Here is a 19155-nt window from a genome sequence, read left to right on the forward strand (position 1 = left end):
ACCTAAATATCCAAAAGAAATGGTGACAAAAACCCAAACATTAATTATTCAAAAAAAGGTGTGAGCCCAAAAATCTCAAAACAAGAGGCAGGTACAGTGATATTTATTAACAGCATGTAGAAGTGTTACTTCTGATGCGTGGAAATCCCACAGTGGAAATATTATTATTATCATTTCTAAGAGTATAACAATTTTAATTGGAATGAAAAGAAAAGCAGAAGATCGATACCAAAACATGCAGTATCGCACACCACTACCCACAATGCATTGCGGCCTGCCGTCAATCCCGAAGCGCGCTAATTTTGAAATAACACACCACGTGATTACGTTGTGCAGCTGAGTCACGTGACGCACAGCAACAAATCGCTGCAGAGCTGGGTAAAGGGGGCGGAGCAAAGTGTGTGCGCTGGAGAGGACTCGAGCAGAGAGAGCTGCTTTTTCGTGAAACGGGAGTAAAGTAGTAAACCTACAGGATCATATACAACTACCTACTTTTCAATCGATATCTGCATCGATCTACCCACCGCTGTCTCTTGGATTGTAGCTGTGATCAGCGCGAACCACGTGTGTCTCAGCTTCCTGATCTGTTAACTGTGTTTGGAAAGGCTTCTAGCTTAATCACAGAGTTCTCTTGTTTGTGGGCTCATCTAAAGGTAAGCACGGAGCTAACTTTGATGTGGTTTTAGTTTATGTTTTTCTCTGGTGAGAATAATAGATTGCTTACTATACATTGAAGTTAGGGAGACTGTAGAGTTTGTGATTGCTTGCAATATTATAATATGGCGGTTGCTAGGAGGTAAGAATACATATAACAAAATAATCTTGGAATATGAACAAAAGGATGGAGTGCAGGGGAGGAGAACAACCAACCCCCACCCCAGGACATGAAGCCACGGGTACAAGCCTGGGGGAGGGCAATCAGCCTTTAGTGGACAATTATGTTATGAAAAATGACGTATTAACTACTACAAAACACTGACCTTTGTGGAAATGCTTGGAGCAGACTAACAAGTGAGCTGGAGTGTTCTGCGACGTTATATTTGTCTTCGAATGGTGTGAAATGTGAAAGCCTGCATGCCATAGTTTGCCCTAGTGACAAGCCTGCATGCTTGCCACTAGGGCTGGGCCATATTATACCGTTCACGGTAATACCGGTACAATGTTAGGCAACGATAAGAAAATGGACTATTGCGATAGAATATGGGTAAAACACGCATGCGCAGTGCCTTTGTTTTCATACGCACATGGCCGAAAAAGCATGGCGGCAACAGAGAATGAGAAGGGAGAAAGCGGATCGTTGAGTGAAATGGATGAACCAGAATTAGTTTGTAAAAATGGTTCCACTTCAGTAATGTGGAGCTGGTTTGGTGTTTGTCCGTCAGATACACAACAAAGCACATTTTTTTTTTGTAGAAAAAGCAAGCGGGCCCTCATTATTGCCATATTTGTTGGACTAAGGCGCTCGTAAATCTGGGAGTAATCTGGGTCCTAAACTCCGTCACTTCAGGTCCCAAAGTCAAACGAACACTGCAGCATCACTGAGTTAAAAACTTCTAAATTCTTTCTTAAATCTCTGAAGGATACCCGATCTGTACCAGAAACCAGATACAATGCCGGACATTGTTTCTTCTTCTTCTTCTTCGATGTTTATCAGTGGCTTGTACATGCATGTACATGCAGTGCTGCCGTCTTCCTTTTCAGTCAGTTATTACGCTCTTTAATCCTACTATGTATTTCTGCTTCTTTCGGGCTTTTACAAAGCTTCAAAAAAAAGAAAAGTATATATATATATATTAGGGGTGCAACGATACACAAAATTCACAATTCAGTTCGATATTTTTTCAATAGAAAAAAATGTTCATGCCTTTGTAATTTGTCATTTATTAAAATTATAAATATATATTTTAACAAGTACAGTTTTTAAATTTAATGTTGCTGAAACAACCAAGTAATAAAAAAATAAATCTATCTGATTGAGGAATCACTCATCTTTGGAAATGAGAGTTTATTACAGAGAAATGTTTCTTTCCTAAATAAAAGCTATACTATACGCTTCTTCTGGGCTATATTCTCAGCAGCATATTAAACACATCAGGTCCCAATAAGGAGAATCGTGTGCTAATGACTCTGGTAAAGTTTGTAGCATGTGTGCTTGTTGTTTTAGTCTGCTTCCACTTGTCTTTGCACTAGGATGATGTCGGCGTAAATGTGCAGTCCTATTCATTGTGTTCCCACTAGTGCTGTCAGCGTTAATCTGAAATGACGTTAACGCCACAACACGGCAAATCTCCGTTAACGAGCTACCGTGGGGCTAACTGCGCTAACACAATAGTTCCCACCCATGTAATTGAGCATTGCGTGGCACATCCAACATACTGTTTTACTTTTGTCCATGACGCGCTTACCTTCAGGGTCATACTTCACATGAAGACCAAAATAGTTCCAAAGGCCAGATCTGAATGAGGGTGGGGGGGGGGGGGTTCAATTTGCCATGTTACAACGAGCTTAGCTACTGTCTTGCTAGCTTGTGCTGCGCTCAGTGGATCTGCGCTCGACAGTGGAGCCTAGGCGGAGTAGTCGAATGCAGATCCACTGAGCTCTCAACACAGACAGCATTATCAGAAGAAAAGTTGATAAAATAAATTAAAATTTTGTATTGTTTGATACATATGCGTACCGAACCGAAAGCACTGTATCGAACGGTTCAATATCGATATCGATTGATACTTTTTTTTTTTACAACAGGAGTAACAGGAGCAGAAGAGTCTGTTGGAGCAGCAGAGGAACAATTTCAGCCATTTGGACTCAGCTCAGCCACTACAGAGGAAAAAATGTCTTCAACACAAAAGGTGAGAAAAACATCACAGACAACACAACACTTATTGAAACTGTGTGTTCAGCTGGTTGGTTTTTAAAAACCCGTTAACAGCAGCTTTATCTTTTCTATCCTGGGCTCATCCATATATACAGAATCTACATTCAAAATCAGAAACCACAGAAGTCACAAGAAAATACAAAGATCATATTTTATCTACACACATTGAAACAACAATATCATCAGTTGAACTCAAAAAAATTTTGTGAAATAAAAGATTTTCTCCGCTGATCAATATTTCCTAATGTCATTTTAATTATACCTCTCTTTGTGTCACATCATTGTAATGTGATACTATCACCAGAAGGTGGTGGTAACACACCAGCAATGTGTTTGTTGACATGTTTGATTCCACTGACGGAGGGAGTTTCAGTTTGTTCCACGACTGCATTTCACTCACTGCCTCTGTCACTGCAGGACCAACATGGAGCAAGAAGTCAGCACTCTCAGGAGGCTGACAAACCTCACAGAAGAAAGGGAGAGAAAACGTACAGCTGTGACTTGTGTGGAAAGTCTTTTACCCTGGCTGGAGGCTTAAAAAGACACCAACTCATGCACAGTGGAGTTAAACCTTACAGCTGTGACTTGTGTGGAAAGTCTTTTACCCTGGCTGGAGCCTTAAAAACACACCAACTCATCCACAGTGGAGTTAAAGCATACAGCTGTGAGTTGTGTGGAAAGTCTTTTATCCTGGCTGAAGATTTAAAGAAACACCAACTCATCCACAGTGGAGTTAAAGCATACAGCTGTGACTTGTGTGGAAAGTCTTTTACCCTGGCTGGAGCCTTAAAGAAACACCAACTCATCCACAGTGGAGTTAAAGCATACAGCTGTGACTTGTGTGGAAAGTCTTTTGCCCGGGCAGGAGACTTAAAGAAACACCAACTCATCCACAGTGGAGTTAAAGCATACAGCTGTGACTTGTGTGGAAAGTCTTTTGCCCGGGCTGAAGATTTAAAGAAACACCAACTCATCCACAGTGGAGTTAAATCTTACAGCTGTGAATTGTGTGGAAAGTCTTTTACCCTGGCTGGAGCCTTAAAAACACACCAACTCATCCACAGTGGAGTTAAAGCATACAGCTGTGACTTGTGTGGAAAGTCTTTTGCCCGGGCAGGAGACTTAAAGAAACACCAACTCATCCACAGTGGATTTAAACCTTACAGCTGTGAGTTGTGTGGAAAGTCTTTTACCCTGGCTGGAGGCTTAAAAAAACACCAACTCATCCACAGTGGATTTAAAGCGTACAGCTGTGAATTGTGTGGAAAGTCTTTTACCCAGGCAGGAGACTTAAAAAGACACCAACTCATCCACAGTGGAGTTAAAGCGTACAGCTGTGAATTGTGTGGAAAGTCTTTTACCCTGGCTGGAGGCTTAAAAAAACACCAACTCATCCACAGTGTAGTTTAAGCACACTACTGTGACTTGTGTTGTAAAGCTTTTGCTCAAAGTCGAAACTTACAGAAGCATCTAGTTACCCACTCTGGAATTAAGGTGTACAGCTGCGATTTTTGTGGAAAAAGGTTCAGTGACAAACAGTACCGAAATATTCACCTACGGATTTACACTGGAAATTATGTTTCCTGCTGTGATCAGTGTGGGAAACTGTTTACAACAGATGCACAGTTACAACGACACATGTTTAGCCACTCTGAGGAGAGACCTTACAAAAGTGAACTGTGTGAGAAGACTTTTAAAGTTCCACATCACCTGAAAAAAACACCAACAGATCCACACCAGAAATTAACTCTACAAGTGCAGTTACTGTGAGGATGTATTGGTTTTTTTTATCTTGTAATTTTAACCTGATTGTTTGGAACAGGTCTGATCAATAAACTTATGGAGTTATACTGAATGAACAGTTTGGAAAAATGAAGAGTCATTTTCGCTTGGTAAGCTGAGTGTTTTAATGTAAACAGTAAAACGTAGTTGGACATTGGCAGAGATCACTTACGCTGTCACTGTTTAGAAGCAGAGCAACACAGATGGATCCAGTTCTCAACCCTGTCGTCACTGTAGTGTAGTCACCTCCAATCATCAACGGGACCTTAAACCACGTCAACGTAGACACACTGGGCCCTATTTCAGGAAGCCGGTTTAGAAAACTCAGAGTGAAAAACGATACTCAGGGTTGAGTAACCCTGAACTGTCCAACTCGGAATATTCTGTTTCAGAAAGGCTGATAACAAGTAGTTCAATCAACGCGGAGTTGCTTTAACCCCAAGTTAAGCGCGCACACGAGGATACATAAAGCCCTGATTAGTGGAGCACAGATTAAGCGAGTCACCATGGAGACAGAGGGAAAGAAGGCGCGGTCAATGTATTTTACAGCGCTTGAGGCTGAAATTCTGATGGCAGCATATGCTGATAACATGCAAATTTTGCAGAAAAAAAGTAACACAGCCTCAGCTGCAAAAGAAAGGGAGCATGCATGGCAAAACATAGCTGACAGTCAATGCGTGAGTGTTAATTTAAACATTGATCTAGGGATTTCCACCCATTTAACACGTTATTTATTATATTTCATTTTTTATTTTATACATTTTATTTCGTGATGTGATGTGAGCGCAGGTGCAACCCAACAGGCTCCAAACGTTCCTGGCAACAAGTAAAAATGAAATATAAAAATATAGTCCAAACAGGTAAGGTGAAATTGTATTATGAGCCATAGTGCTTGATCTGTTTGTCCTATGTAAATCAATTGCAGTTAGAGGCTACATTAATTTCCCGCTCTAATCACTCTCTCCCGGCGGAGAGCTCTGCGGAGAATTTGGGCTTCAACATCTACTGGCTCTTCAAGGAAGGGGCACGCCATGTCTGACCTACAGTCAGGTTTCCGACAAAGAGGCGGAGAAAGTCAGGGTTAGTTGAAGTAAACCTGCTAGGGGGCAGGTTAGCTTCACGGAGTGTGTCGTCATAGTAACTCACTCAGGATTAATCTAAACTCGCTTTGTGAAACCGAAAACCCAGAGTTTTCGTTAACTCAGGGTATACTTACTCAGAGTTTGCACTAAACCGGCTTCCTGAAATAGGGCCCTGGAGACAAAATGAACTACTGCAAAGAATGTGGGAGAGGCTTCCACACACCAAGTACATTAAAAATACATGAACTCTTCCACAGTGGGGTCAAACAGCACATCTGTGACTAGTGTGGGTCATCCTTCACCACTGCACGTGAGCTTAACGAACAAGAATTAGCAAATCCACACAGGAGAGACACCATAGAAGTGCAGACACTGTGACAAAAACTTCTCACAATCAGGTCATCGTAACAAACATGATTGTACACACATGGAAGCGAACTTCAGCTCTGACCAGTGTGACAAGAGCTTCAGGAATCTCAGTTCATACTCCAAACACAAACGATTCCACGCTGTAAATAAACTGTTTCACTGTTACCAATGTGCCAAAACATACACTTCATTATCTGCTCTGTGCAAACATCAGCCTGATCATGCATGGGTCCGTTCTTCGTACCTCGCCAAGTAAGTTAGCTGGATTTGATTGTTGACAATTTTGCGTGATCTTGGATCGTTCAGTTCTCCGAAGCTCATCCGGGACTTGCTGTCATAGCAACAGATCCGTAAGCGTAAACCTGCTTGGGAGCAGGCTTACTTTATGTAAACAGGATTAGATTGCGGCCACTCAGGTATGTCCGCTTCATTTATACGAAAGCAACAGCGATATTTTATCACTATATTTCCATAAATAAATATTATCAATGTAACTAAAGATAATGCAGTATTTGATTCTTTTATTGATTTCATACAGATACATACAGGTCATTTCCTAAAAAAAGGGAAATGTACTATTGACATTCTATTACATGTATTTGATTATTTCAGATGTAATTCATATTTTAGAGTAGTAATAGTAAATTACTTCGTGTAATCAAGATGAGAGACCACAGCTATAAAAGTGAAGGTGGATTTGGGAAGTCTGTCGCAGCCATGTCCTGTCCGTTTGTACACGAGCAACCCATTGCGGAAGGTGCAAGATTGATAAGGAGAGTTTTCAGAATTCAGCGTATACTGCGTGATAGACAGGATCCTTTAGCTCAGCGCGACAGTGTGCTCATAGAGAGATATCGATTTTCCCGTGAGGGTATTATTCACTTAACCAACTTGTTGACGAGAGGGTGCAGGACCACCACCTGTCTTTTTTTGCTCTGCCCTTTTCTTGGTTACACAGCTGTAGCAACTCCACCAGTGTGTGAATGTGAGAGTGAATGAATAGTGGCATTGTAAAGCGCTTTGGGTGCCTTGAAAAGCGCTATATAAATCCAATCCATTATTATTATTATTATTATTATTATTAATAAATTACTTACGAGTTTAATTTGTCAGCAACTTTCGTCCAGCCCTCTCTCCTTGCTTTTGCAGCCTTTGCAGTGTTCCCTTGCGTTTTAATTAAACCCTGAAACTCCTGAAATCCCTCAATCAGGAGTTCTTGCTCTGCTGCCGAAAAATACCGAGCGTGCTCCTTCGACATTTTCGCCGACCAATCAAAGGGTTGCAGATCAATGTTTCTACTATCGATGCGTAGCCCCTGTTGGGCCACCCAGTGATCTCACATTACTTCATCCAGCTGTACTAATCGTCAACAACAGGTGTGTTTGGAGACCCGGAATAGCGAGCTCAAAGTTGGCGCGATGATTTGAACTTGGATGTGTCATTTGATCTTGGATGTAGTAAGCGAGGTAGGGATGGGTATCGAAACCCGGTTCTTGTTGAGAACCGGTTCCCACTGTTTCAATTCCTTGGAATTGTTTGCCATTTTTGCAATCGATTCTCTTAGCGATTCCAGTCGCCCCGAATGATGTCACCACGTTGCGGAGCGTCATTTACCTGGCAGGAAACACGGCGGTTCAAACGCTCAAAAGTTTGGTTATACTTTACGAGAACGGATGACAACAGGGCAACTTGCAATACTTGCAAAGTAGATATTTCATTTAAGGGAGGAAACACTACGAATATGCAAAAGCATTTACTCACAAAACACGTGATAACCTGAAATGAATGTCATGTTTTTAATTCCGCTCTCCGGACTCGTGAATCTCAACCCAGCAGCAGCGGTAACGTTTGCACGTCCTGTCCCGTTAATGCGGCAGGTAAATAATCAACAGTGCATATTATGTTAGCGCGATCTGCCTTATTGCAAAACCTGCCATTACTGTGCGCTGCATTTAGGTGACCATGATGAGAGAGACAGACAGATTCTGGCTCAGATGCTGGCAGTTCTCGCTGCAGTCTACCGGTAGCATCTCCTTTCAGGCCAGGATAGACGAATGTCACCAAGCAGTGACTAAGTTTGTGGTAAAAGGCTTGCACCTTGCACAGCAGATGCCCCCAATTTTCGGTAAGTGAATGTGTTTAATTGTAGGCAGGGACATTACTGGATATTCTTGTGTAATTGCTACATAATAATTTATGTTATACTTTGTTATTGCTACAGAAGAATATTTTTTTTATTATTCTACATTTACAATTTTTTTTTTCCTGGGACCCTGTGACACCCCATTGAAGAGCCGTAGGCTGGATCTCTTAACCCTTTAAGACCTACCATAGAACCAAGTCCGCCAGAGCTTATATTATATTTTTACATGCTGTGGAGCCATTTTTGGGAGCATTTCAAGTTGCTATACATCAATACAACCATTATAGCCCAAATTTTAATAATATGTATGCATTAAGTGCATAGTAATTACATAAATTGCAAAAAAAGTGCAATAAACTACAAAAAAATTGAAAATCGTTTTTGATTTTTTAACATATATTTCTAGTTAGAGAAATTTAAGAGGCTTATCCCTCAAAACTGTAAATACAAAAAAGTTGCACAAACTAGTTTCCCACCACAGAAAACTTATTTTGAGTGTCTTCATAGTTTTATTTTTGAAATACACCAATTTTCATATACTGCAGGAAAAACGAAAATAAATATTATAATGCAAATTTGCAAAATAACAGCATATGCATCAAAATAAACTATTTCCAGCAGTGCAATATGAGTCCTCAGCATCCCAGAAACGACACAGAAAGTCATAAAGTCAAACATAACTTTTAAAAACACCAGTATAGGCTCATGGTAAAAAACTACATTTCCGCAAAATGACGTCACTTCCGGTTTCGGCCATGTCATGGCGGACATGCGACAGTTCACGCTGATGGACGTAGGAAGTGTTACAAACAGCTGATCGGATCGGCGAAGCGTGTTTCTGGAATATTATGTTTTTGTTGCTGCAAGCGCTTTTTATGCAATTTTTGCAAAGCTATATGTGGAAGGAAACTGTGACCTAGGACAAGCTGATGGCATAAGATGTAAGTACAACTCCTCCGGTTTCATATGCAAAAAAAAATTATTGTGCTAGCTTACGTGATTGCAGTGCTACCGGGATTTTAAAATAGTTACGCAAAATGGAGCGTGTCCGCTCCGATCGGCTTTAAAGGGTTAAGATCTCACTGCTGGGTTTGTAAGGCCATGTTACTCCTAAATTTCTATCTTGTTCAAAGAGAAGATATAAAACAAAGTTCTAAGCTAGCTTAGTGTTCTCCTTTTTAAAAAAAAAAAAAAGAATCAATAAGAGAATCGATAAAGAATCAAATTGTTAAACAGAATCGAAAATGGAATCGGAATCGTGAAAATCTTATCAATACCCATCCTTAAAGCGAGGTACGAAGAACGGACCCCTGGACTGAAATCACTGAATCACAATGAATCTGAAGAGAGAGAAAGATCCTCTTCTGGCTTCAGGGTTGGACTTAAAAACCTTGAGATCAGGCTCCACAGAGTTCAGATGGAATCTCCTGTAAAGAGTGTCAGCTGATGTCACATTTGGATCTGATGAGGTAGCTCTGATTTCTGGACCTGCAGTGAATAATCCTGAATGTTACATTTAGGAAGCTGCATGTATAGATATGTACATATCTATACATGCAGCTTCTCTGTCACTGTCACTACATGCAGGGCGATCAAAATTACTGATATGGATATATATATCAATTTCTTTCATTTGAACTTTCTTAGTTTTTCCAAAATTAACTTCTTTTTGTTAAAATGTATTCATTTCAAAGAAATGTTAAACGTTAAAAACGGCAGCACACATAAGGACCCTTTTGTTAATTCAAATTCTATTAAACATCTATTTTTGGCTCCTCCTTTCACTTTAGTGTATTTACTGTATCGTTGAAGTCCACATGTTGTTTTAATGAATTAATTTTGATCCACATGTTCTGCAGCTGTTTTCTTGTTAATTTGAAGTTTGCATTATGAAATCCTGATAATGTTAAAGCGTTAGTTATATTTTATGAACTCTGTGTAAAGTTTGTCTTATTAAACAGTTTGGTGTGAAAAATAAAGAAATGGTCTCAGAACAAGAAGTTTGAGCCCTGATTTCAGATTCAAACTAATTTTTCGGTGGTACATGTGGAGGTTCCCTCAGGGGAGGAGACTTGGCTGTTCTCCACTCACACTGGCTGAAATGGTGAAAATGCTGTTATCATAGGATGAAATGAGGATTTGTTCCTCATTAACGAGTTGGGGGCACAAAAAATACTTTTCTTTCTTATTCTCATTTAAAATATCTAGCTTTTATTAAATAATTATCTGAATCTTGCGAACAAAGTTTTTATCTGACGTAAAATGTATAGAAATCATACATATACCAATAAGACAGTGTACATCACTGTCACAACAGCATTTGTTTTCATTCAAAGGCTTTTTGGCTTTAATACCTGGTGGGCCGGTCTCTAGTCAAAATGCCCGATTTTTTTGTCCCAGTCCAGCAGTGTCACCATGCCAGCTGACTGTATGTCATCATCAGCCAGTGTTGTTCTTAGTGGTTAAAATCTCATTCTAATAAGAGTTAAAAGCGCATTCGGTTTTTAGGTTTACAGGGTTACTGAATTATGGTTAACGGTTGGTAGAATTTTTTTTTAACATTATCTGCCAATTACATCTGCCACCCTTCTCCAAATCTGTGCCCTTACCTGGCCCCCCCCAACAAAAATTTTCTAGACACGCACACACCACTGCTTGGTGGGTATGCAAGTGAAGAGAGAGACTACATCAAAGGACACCATGGTTTCATCTGGATCCAAGGTAAGTTTCTGGACCTTGTCGGTGAGTTCTTGATGTGGTGTGCGGTGTTTCCCACGAGAGGTGCAAGGATGGTAGCAAGTAGTGGTGGGCTGGTGGGGGTTGTTAAGTTGTTTACATATTAATTATATATATCCATCCATCCATCCATCTTCATCCGCTTTATCCGGGGCCGGGTCGCGGGGGCAGCAGCCTAAGCAAAGAGGCCCAGACCTCCCTCTCCCCAGCCACCTCCTCCAGCTTATCCGGGGGAATACCAAGGCGTTCCCAGGCCAGCCGAGAGATATAATCTCTCCAGCGTGTCCTGGGTCTGCCCCGGGGCCTCCTCCCGGTGGGACATGCCTGGAACACCTCACCCAGGAGGCGCCCAGGGGGCATCCTTGTCAGATGCCCGAACCACCTCAGCTGGCTCCTTTCGAAAATATTATATATATTTTATATATTTTTTTTTGTTGTTGAGAATTTTAATTGTAATTTTTGTATTATAGTTTATCAACAGTATTTGTTTTAATTTGTTTACTGGTTTGCGTGCACTTAAGATTTAAAAAAAAAAAAAAAAAAAGATCGCCACCAGGGCAGACTCGATGGCATTTTCATGCTTCGCAGCATCATTTATTCTTACAATAATCACACGGTTGCTGTAACAGTACTTTCAACGGCTTCAGCTCTCCCACTGGCAGCCGTACACATCACCACCACCAACCCTGCAGCGGCATCGCAGAACACACCCTGCCACATACCCCCCTCGCCCGCTTCACCTCACCTCGCGAGCAGGCGAGGGAATCGACCCAGACCATCGACGCCCCATGCCCCAGCCCAGCGACAGGGAAGTGTCCACTCTGGCGGTCGCCCGCGCCTCCAGCGGAAGCCCCGGAGCTGGCCTGATGGCCACCCATATGGCAAGCAGCAGCGGCGCAGTAGGCGTGGAAGTGAGCTGGGGCTCACAGGCAGCTATGCAGATGGCGTGCCGAAGTGGACAGCATGCACCCCCGCACACCTCGACCTCCGTCTCTCCGCCTCCGGCTCGCCCCAAGCTGTGCGCTGTCCACCCTTACAGTGATCACACGGTTGCTGTAACAGTAGCCTACATTCAACGGCTGCAACCCTCCTGCTGCCAGCTGTACACATCAACACCAAAAACAACAACAGCACAAGCAGCGCACAGGTTTTAAGCCGGCGAGGCATCATTGTAGATGCCGTGAAGGTGAGTCCATCTCATCTGCAGCGGCATCGCAGACCACGAGCCGCAACAATGATAAAACATTTTTTATTTAATTATAAATAAATAATTTCTCCTAATTATGTCCTGGGTTTTAACTAATTAATTATACCAAAGGAAACATCACACAAACACTTAAGGTCATGAAAATTAATTGCGATTTAGCAATTCAATGAGGCATCCACCTTATTTATTGAAAAGTATCGTATCAGTATTGGTATCAGCGATACTGGCCCGAATTTACTTGGTATCGGATTGATACCAAAATATGCAGTATCGCACACCACTAGTTTTTGGGAGTTCCCTTTCAGTCGATTCACTCGGTACAACACGTAAGCATGGGATATCACGCCCTCGCGTGTCCTGGCTGAAGAAACCTTTAATCACGCCTTTAAGGCAGATGACGTGTGATGACGCGCGCACGGCCCCGCCTGCACATATAGCCGCTGTCATCACAGTCATCCCTCAGTTCGTATGCTCTTCACCTCGCTGAGAACACCTCTGCTGAATTGGTCTAGCTAGCTGCTGCTAGTTAGCTCCATTGTCTGCCGACTTGAACTTAGCTTAACTGCCCCTGTTGGTGTTAGCCTCCACCGCACAATTGGTGTGTAGGCTGCCTGCGGAGCGCTAATTTCAAGTTTTCCCGTGCAGTGTTTTGCTTTGCATTTTGGAATGTACTCCAAACCGAAGCGAGCAAAGCAGAAATCTTCTGTTCGCCCCTGTCTTAAGGGATGCGGTTTCTCTTTGCACGACAGCGACCAGCACGATGCCTGCCCTGTCTGCCTGGGGATCGTCCACGCTTGGAGAGCATTGACGGAGCCTGAAGCCTGTGCGTTTTGTCGCCAGCTCCGGCGGTCGACCCTGGAAAGACGGGTGACGTTTGTGGAAAAAGTGCTGGGACGCTCGGCTGTCGCACAGCATGACCCTCTCCTTCCGAGTCTGGAGCCCCGGCTTCGTCCGAGTCCGAAGACGAGGATTTTCCGGTCGATGTCCCCGCAATTAGCTGGGCTGACCACATGGAATATGTTGATGGGTTAGCCAATGACGAGCCGGAACCATGCAGGAGCGCATGTCCCCAGGACAATGATGACGTGCTGGACATCGGCCTGGACATTCATGATTTGTCGGAGGATGAGCAGCAGAGTTCATTGTCAGCCCAATGTACCGCCGCTGCTGCGCCGGTCGGCCACGGTGACACCTCTCTTTTCTCCCTGTTTCGCTGTGCTGCTGAGAAGCTGCAGGTGGACTGGCCCTCTCCTCCACCAGCTCAGAAGCCGTCATGGTTCGCGGGGTTTTTCCTCCCACCGGAGCCCGCAACGGCCAAAAACTGCCTTCCCATGTTCCCAGACTTTCTCTGCGAGCTAACAGCATCATGGGACATACCTCTGTCTACCCGCGTCACTGTGCCCGGCTATGGACAGTACGTGGAGTTGGACGGTGCCAAGGGGGCTGGCTTAGCTAACCCACCCCCTATGGAGCCGTCTCTGGCTGCTTATCTGGCCCCGTCCCATAACCATGGTGTCGGCGGCCCCGCAACTCTGCCTTCCAAGCAGATTCTCTGCTTCGCAGCTGGAGAGGATTTATCGGGCTCAGGCCGGCACTGCTCGCGCCATGAGCTCCGTCACCATGCTCCAGACATACCAGGCATCGTGCCTGGTGGAGCTCGGATCGCTGGTTCCTGATGACAGCCCGCTGGCACCTCTTCTTAACGAGGTCAGAGTCGCCACAGATTACATCCTCCGTGCGTCTCAAATACGCACTGCCCCCTGTTCTTCTCCATAATTGACCACGATGCACCCTTGGGCATGGACGCGCTAGCGCACCAATGGCCAGACGTGCTCCTGTATGCATTTCCCCCAGTGGAAATGATATCTCCAGTTCTAGAGAGAGTGCGTCGGCATTCCCACGCTCTCTGATTCTAGTGGCCCCTTGGTGGCCCACAAGGTCGTGGTATGCAGAGATAATCAGCCTGCTAGCGGCAAGTCCTTGGCAACTTCCTCTCTGCAGGGATCTCCTCTCTCAGGCGGGAGGAGAAGTGTTTCATCCGCTCCCAGATCTGTGGCACCTTCATGCTTACCTGCTGAGAGGTTAAACTTGATTGCTAAGGGTTTGCTACCTAGTGTGATAGCGACAATTCAGAGCGCTAGGGCCTCATCTACTAGAGGCTTGTACGCTTACAAATGGCGAGCCTTCGAGCAATGGTGCCAGGACCGCCACATTCTCCCATTTCAGTGCTCCATTGTGGATGTTTTGAAATTCCTATTGGAGCTGCTGGATAAGGGCCTTTCATTTTCGACAATTAAGGTTTATTTAGCAGCCTAGCCAGTCTCCAGACCTCAACCCCATAGAAAATCTGTGGCGGGAGTTGAAAGTCCGTGTTGCTCGGCGACAGCCCCAAAACATCACTGCTCTCGAGAAGATCTGCATGGAGGAATGGGCCAAAATACCAGCTACTGTGTGTGCAAACCTGGTAAAGACCTATAGTAAACGTTTGACCTTTGTTATTGCCAACAAAGGTTATGTTACAAAGTATTGAGTTGTATTTTTGTTATTGACCAAATACTTATTTTCCACCCTGATTTATGAATAAATTCTTTACAAATCCTACCATGTGGATTCATGGATTTTTTTTTCACATTCTTTCTCTGAGTGTTGAAGTGTACCTCTGGTGCAAATTACTGACCTCTGTCATCATTTTAAGTGTGAGAACTTGCACAATCGGTGGCTGACTAAATACTTTTTTGCCCCACTGTATCTGCTTGTCATATTGGCTTTGACGGGGTGACACACTAGGTGCACATCCCCAAGCCATACGTTTTCTGAAAGGAGTTCGCCGGCTGAGGCCCGTGCTTATGTCCAGTGTCCCTGCTTGGGACTTGTATTTGGTGCTGGAGGCCCTTTGTAGCCCCTCGTTTGAACCCATTGAGTCTGTGGATATTAAATTTCTTTCATATAAGACTGCATTACTTCTCGCTTTGGCTTCGGCAAAGTGAGTGGGTGACCTTCATGCGCTCTCTGTGCATCCCTCCTGCACACAGTTCTCTTCTGATGGCCACAAGGTCGTATTGCGTCTAAATGCTGCCTATTTTTCCAAGATCATGCCTTCATCTTCTAGCTCAATGGAGTTTGAGTTGCTGAGCTTTTGCTCCCCTCCTTTTGCATCTGAGGAGCAGAGGAGGATGCATTCTCTTTGTCCAGTGCGTGTGCTACGCACCTACATTGAGCGCACTCAGAATGTGCATTTATGTGACCAGCTGTTTGTCTGCTTCGCTGATCCAAATAGAGGTAGAGCTCTGTCCAAATGGAGGCTGTCCCACTGGATTATAGAAGCTATCTCACTGGCATACAGCACCGGTGGTCTTGCTTTGCCCCACGGGGTCAGAGCTCATTCCACCAGGGGGATGGCAACCTCATGGGCTCTTTTTAAAGGGGTGCCTGTAGCTGATATTTGTGCGGCAGCTAGTTGGGCATCAACGCACACTTTTGTGCAGTTTTATCGGTTGGATGCTACAGCCCCTTCGGTGGCTCATGCTGTCCTTTCTGCTGGGTCTACCACTCACTAAGGATGTGGTGGTCCGATTCCGGTTCGGTGGCTGCTCTGTGGGGCGTGTATATATGTCCCATACTTATGTGTTGTACCGAGTGAATCGACTGAAAGGGAACGAATAATTATGTCTATAACTTCTGTTCCCTGAAGGAGAGGAACGAGGTACAACACAAGGTGGCCCCACTGAGCAGTTTGGCTTGGTGAAGAACTGAGGGATGACTGTGATGACAGCGGCTATATGTGCAGGCAGGGCCGTGCGCGTGTCATCACACGTCATCTGCCTTAAAGGCGTGATTAAAGGTTTCTTCAGCCAGGACACGCGAGGGCGTGATATCCCATGCTTATGTGTTGTACCTCGTTCCTCTCCTTCAGGGAACAGAAGTTATAGACATAACTGTTCGATTTGGAGTCAGCGGAGCGGGGGGCTGGCTTACTGGGATTAAGCCCGGGTCCTTTTTTCAGAAGCATGGAGTCTTTTGGAGTGTAATTTGTTAGTTAGATGCCTGACTGACAACTGTATAAAACAAAAACAACACACAAAGCACAGAGCACACCGTCGTAAATTCCCCCTAATTTTGGTATGATCCGAGCTCAGGCACTAGGCGAATGAGCACAGCACCCATGTGAGTGAGGGGGGAGAAGGTGCTGCCTGCCAGTTTGCTGCCGACAGAGGAGAGCTTAAGTTTGACCAGGTACCAAAGTAAATCATTCGTACTGTACAAATAATGTAAATATGACGGTGTATCACAAAAGATTGATATCAAACTGATCACTTGGTTGCGTTACTTGCTCTTCGAGTGAATCAACAAATGGATAAATAAAAAGCCCAACGACAAAGCTGATTTTTTTAGAATCTTAGCTTACATTTCATATTTACAGTTTTTATCCTCCACAGCTAAACAAACTCTCTAAATCGGTTTCAATTGTGTACTGATGTGCACAACAATGGACATAAGGAGCTTCTTTCAAAGAAACAACTCAGGTACATATTATTTTATATATTATGCTTTGTATGTTGTTCAGTATATCTATGCAAAACAAGAGGAATTTCAATACACAGCGGTATATTCACAGTTGAAACCAGTTGTCTATATACACTTTAGGGGGAAAACATAAAAACTATATATTTTTTTTTTTTACTGTTAAGCATCAATTTAGAGTAAACTTGCTTTGTTCTGGATAAATAAATGTTGAAATATCTTTTGAATTAGTTAAATGTCAGAATAAAAAGAGGGAGCTGTCTATTTTAATCACTTACATCAAATTTAGGAGTACATATACACTAAGTTTATTGTTAATTAATAAGAAAACTCCAGACAATTCCATTCTGAGCTGAAGAAGCTTCTGATAGGTTAGTAGAGTCCATATGAGTAAATTGGTGGCACACCTGTGGACGCATATTAGCCAAAACACAGAGCCTGTTTCTGTGACATGGGACAAATCGAGAGATATCAACCAAAACACCTGGAAAAGAATTGTGGAGCTCCATAAGTGTGGCCCAGTTTTGAATACAAAATACAAAAGTTAACAAATATGTTTTTTATATTTATCAATCTAAAAAAATAAACATTTAGTCTGATTTGATGTTACAATTAAAAAAGTGTTTGTGTTTTTATCTGAAGAGTATGTAAATATCTGGTTTCCACTGTATATTTGATGATGTTGGTGTTTGGCTTGATTGTCAGCACAAAGAGGGAGAGAGAGGAGAATGAGGACAGAACAGAGATGGAACAAGAGCAGGTGAGACACACATGTTAGTCAAATGGTTGTTTGCCAAAACTCATCAGAACATGTATCTAGTACCTAGTGTAACTTTTTAGATACCATTTGTTATATTTCAAATTCTATATTTATTAAGTTATGCAGGCTTATAAAGGCTAAATAATTATATAAACTTTTGTGAATCTAAATAGTGTACTTTGGTAGAATTAAAAAATAAGTGTAGTGCAGGTCTATGATGATTTTTAGTGCTACTATCATCTAGTTTTGATTCTGGTTCTCTTTTGGTTAAGTCCTCAGTAGTCCTGATTTTGAACTGTTGTAGTCCTGTTTTAATTCCGGATCAGTTCTGGGTTTGGTTGAATTGGGGTTTAGTCACTGTGTCTTGATACAGCCCAATTAAAAACTAGTTTAAGGTGATATTTATTTTTTCCTATATGAAGTCATTCTTTTTTGAACAAAACTCAAAACAGAGACTTATAATCTTTCAGTCATTTCTACCCTCACTTGATTTCCTTTCGCTACTCAGCTCTCACACAGTGGCTCAGTTATGCTCCAATCCCTCCATATTGTGGCCAATCACATGCGAGGATATAGGATAATATCATTATGTGAAAAACAGAGAGGGTGAGAGACGCGACGGACGCGCCTAATCCGAGACCCTTGGTCTCGGATTAGGCGGTCTTGACTACAAGTCTAGCACAACCTCACGTGTCTGAATTTACAGTTATGTTTTGGTATATATCACCTTGTCTTTGTCTTGAAGTGGTCATGTGATTGGCTTACCACGACTACTTTATTCTTCCTCAGTCAAACAGCAGCACTCATGAGATTGTTTTGCCCCCTTAGCTCCAGGTGTTGTGCTAGAAAGTGATCGGGAGGGCGCGCAGCTGCTTAAGGCCTTGTGAATTGTTTCTTGTTTCCTGTTTTATTGTGAAGGTCCGTGTCTCATGTGAGTGAATTCAGTTTTGCTTCCCCTGTCTCCTCTTGTCAATTACTTCCAGCTGTGTTGCCCACCTGTGTGTAATCTCCCTGTGTTCTTCTGTGTGTATTCAACTCGTGTCTACTCATGTACTAGTTGCTGTTCTGTCTGTAAGTCTCCTGTGTATTCTCTGTGTTTTCCCTGCCATCCACCTTCTTATGCATCTGCTCACCTTCCTTCATGTTTGCTGTTTAGTAGTGATGGGTAGCTGAGGCCTTGTGAACCGTTTCAGCACATTCCCCAAACTGTATTGATACTGTGTCGACACAGCGTTGCTGTTTTTCTTCATACTGACACCTGCTGGACCTTAAATGTCACTGCTGGCAACTTTCTTGAGACTCACAACAGACACTGATTCAAATACCTAGCCATACTTGTATACACTCTAAGGTATTGTACTTTCCATGGAATCATTTTATATCTTTTATATTTCAAATTTTATAGACATCTTTAAAATATATTGTGAATGACATTAAGTGAAAATTAAAATAAAAGTATTGTGAATGTAATATTACCCATTTAAATGTAATTGACTCAGAATCTATTATAAATTTTTATTCAGAAAAATAAGTTTATCCAATGTTTTTGCATTCAGTCTATTGCTGTTTTTTTTTTTTTTACACTATTTCCCCATCTGTGCCTGTGAGCTTGAGCTTGGGGTACACAAACTGTAAAGCCAGGTGGAAAAGGTTGGGATAAGATGTTTTGCAGCACGTTAA

General features: G+C 42.8%; 1 pseudogene; it reads left to right on the forward strand.

The window, feature by feature from the left end:
• Positions 1-358: 358 nt before the first annotated feature.
• LOC113012116 (zinc finger protein 345-like) lies at positions 359-13870 on the forward strand (annotated as a pseudogene).
• The last annotated feature ends 5285 nt before the right edge of the window (positions 13871-19155 follow it).

Source organism: Astatotilapia calliptera, chromosome 3 (genome assembly GCF_900246225.1).
Source record: "Astatotilapia calliptera chromosome 3, fAstCal1.2, whole genome shotgun sequence".
In the NCBI taxonomy this organism is placed as follows: Eukaryota; Metazoa; Chordata; class Actinopteri; order Cichliformes; family Cichlidae; genus Astatotilapia; species Astatotilapia calliptera.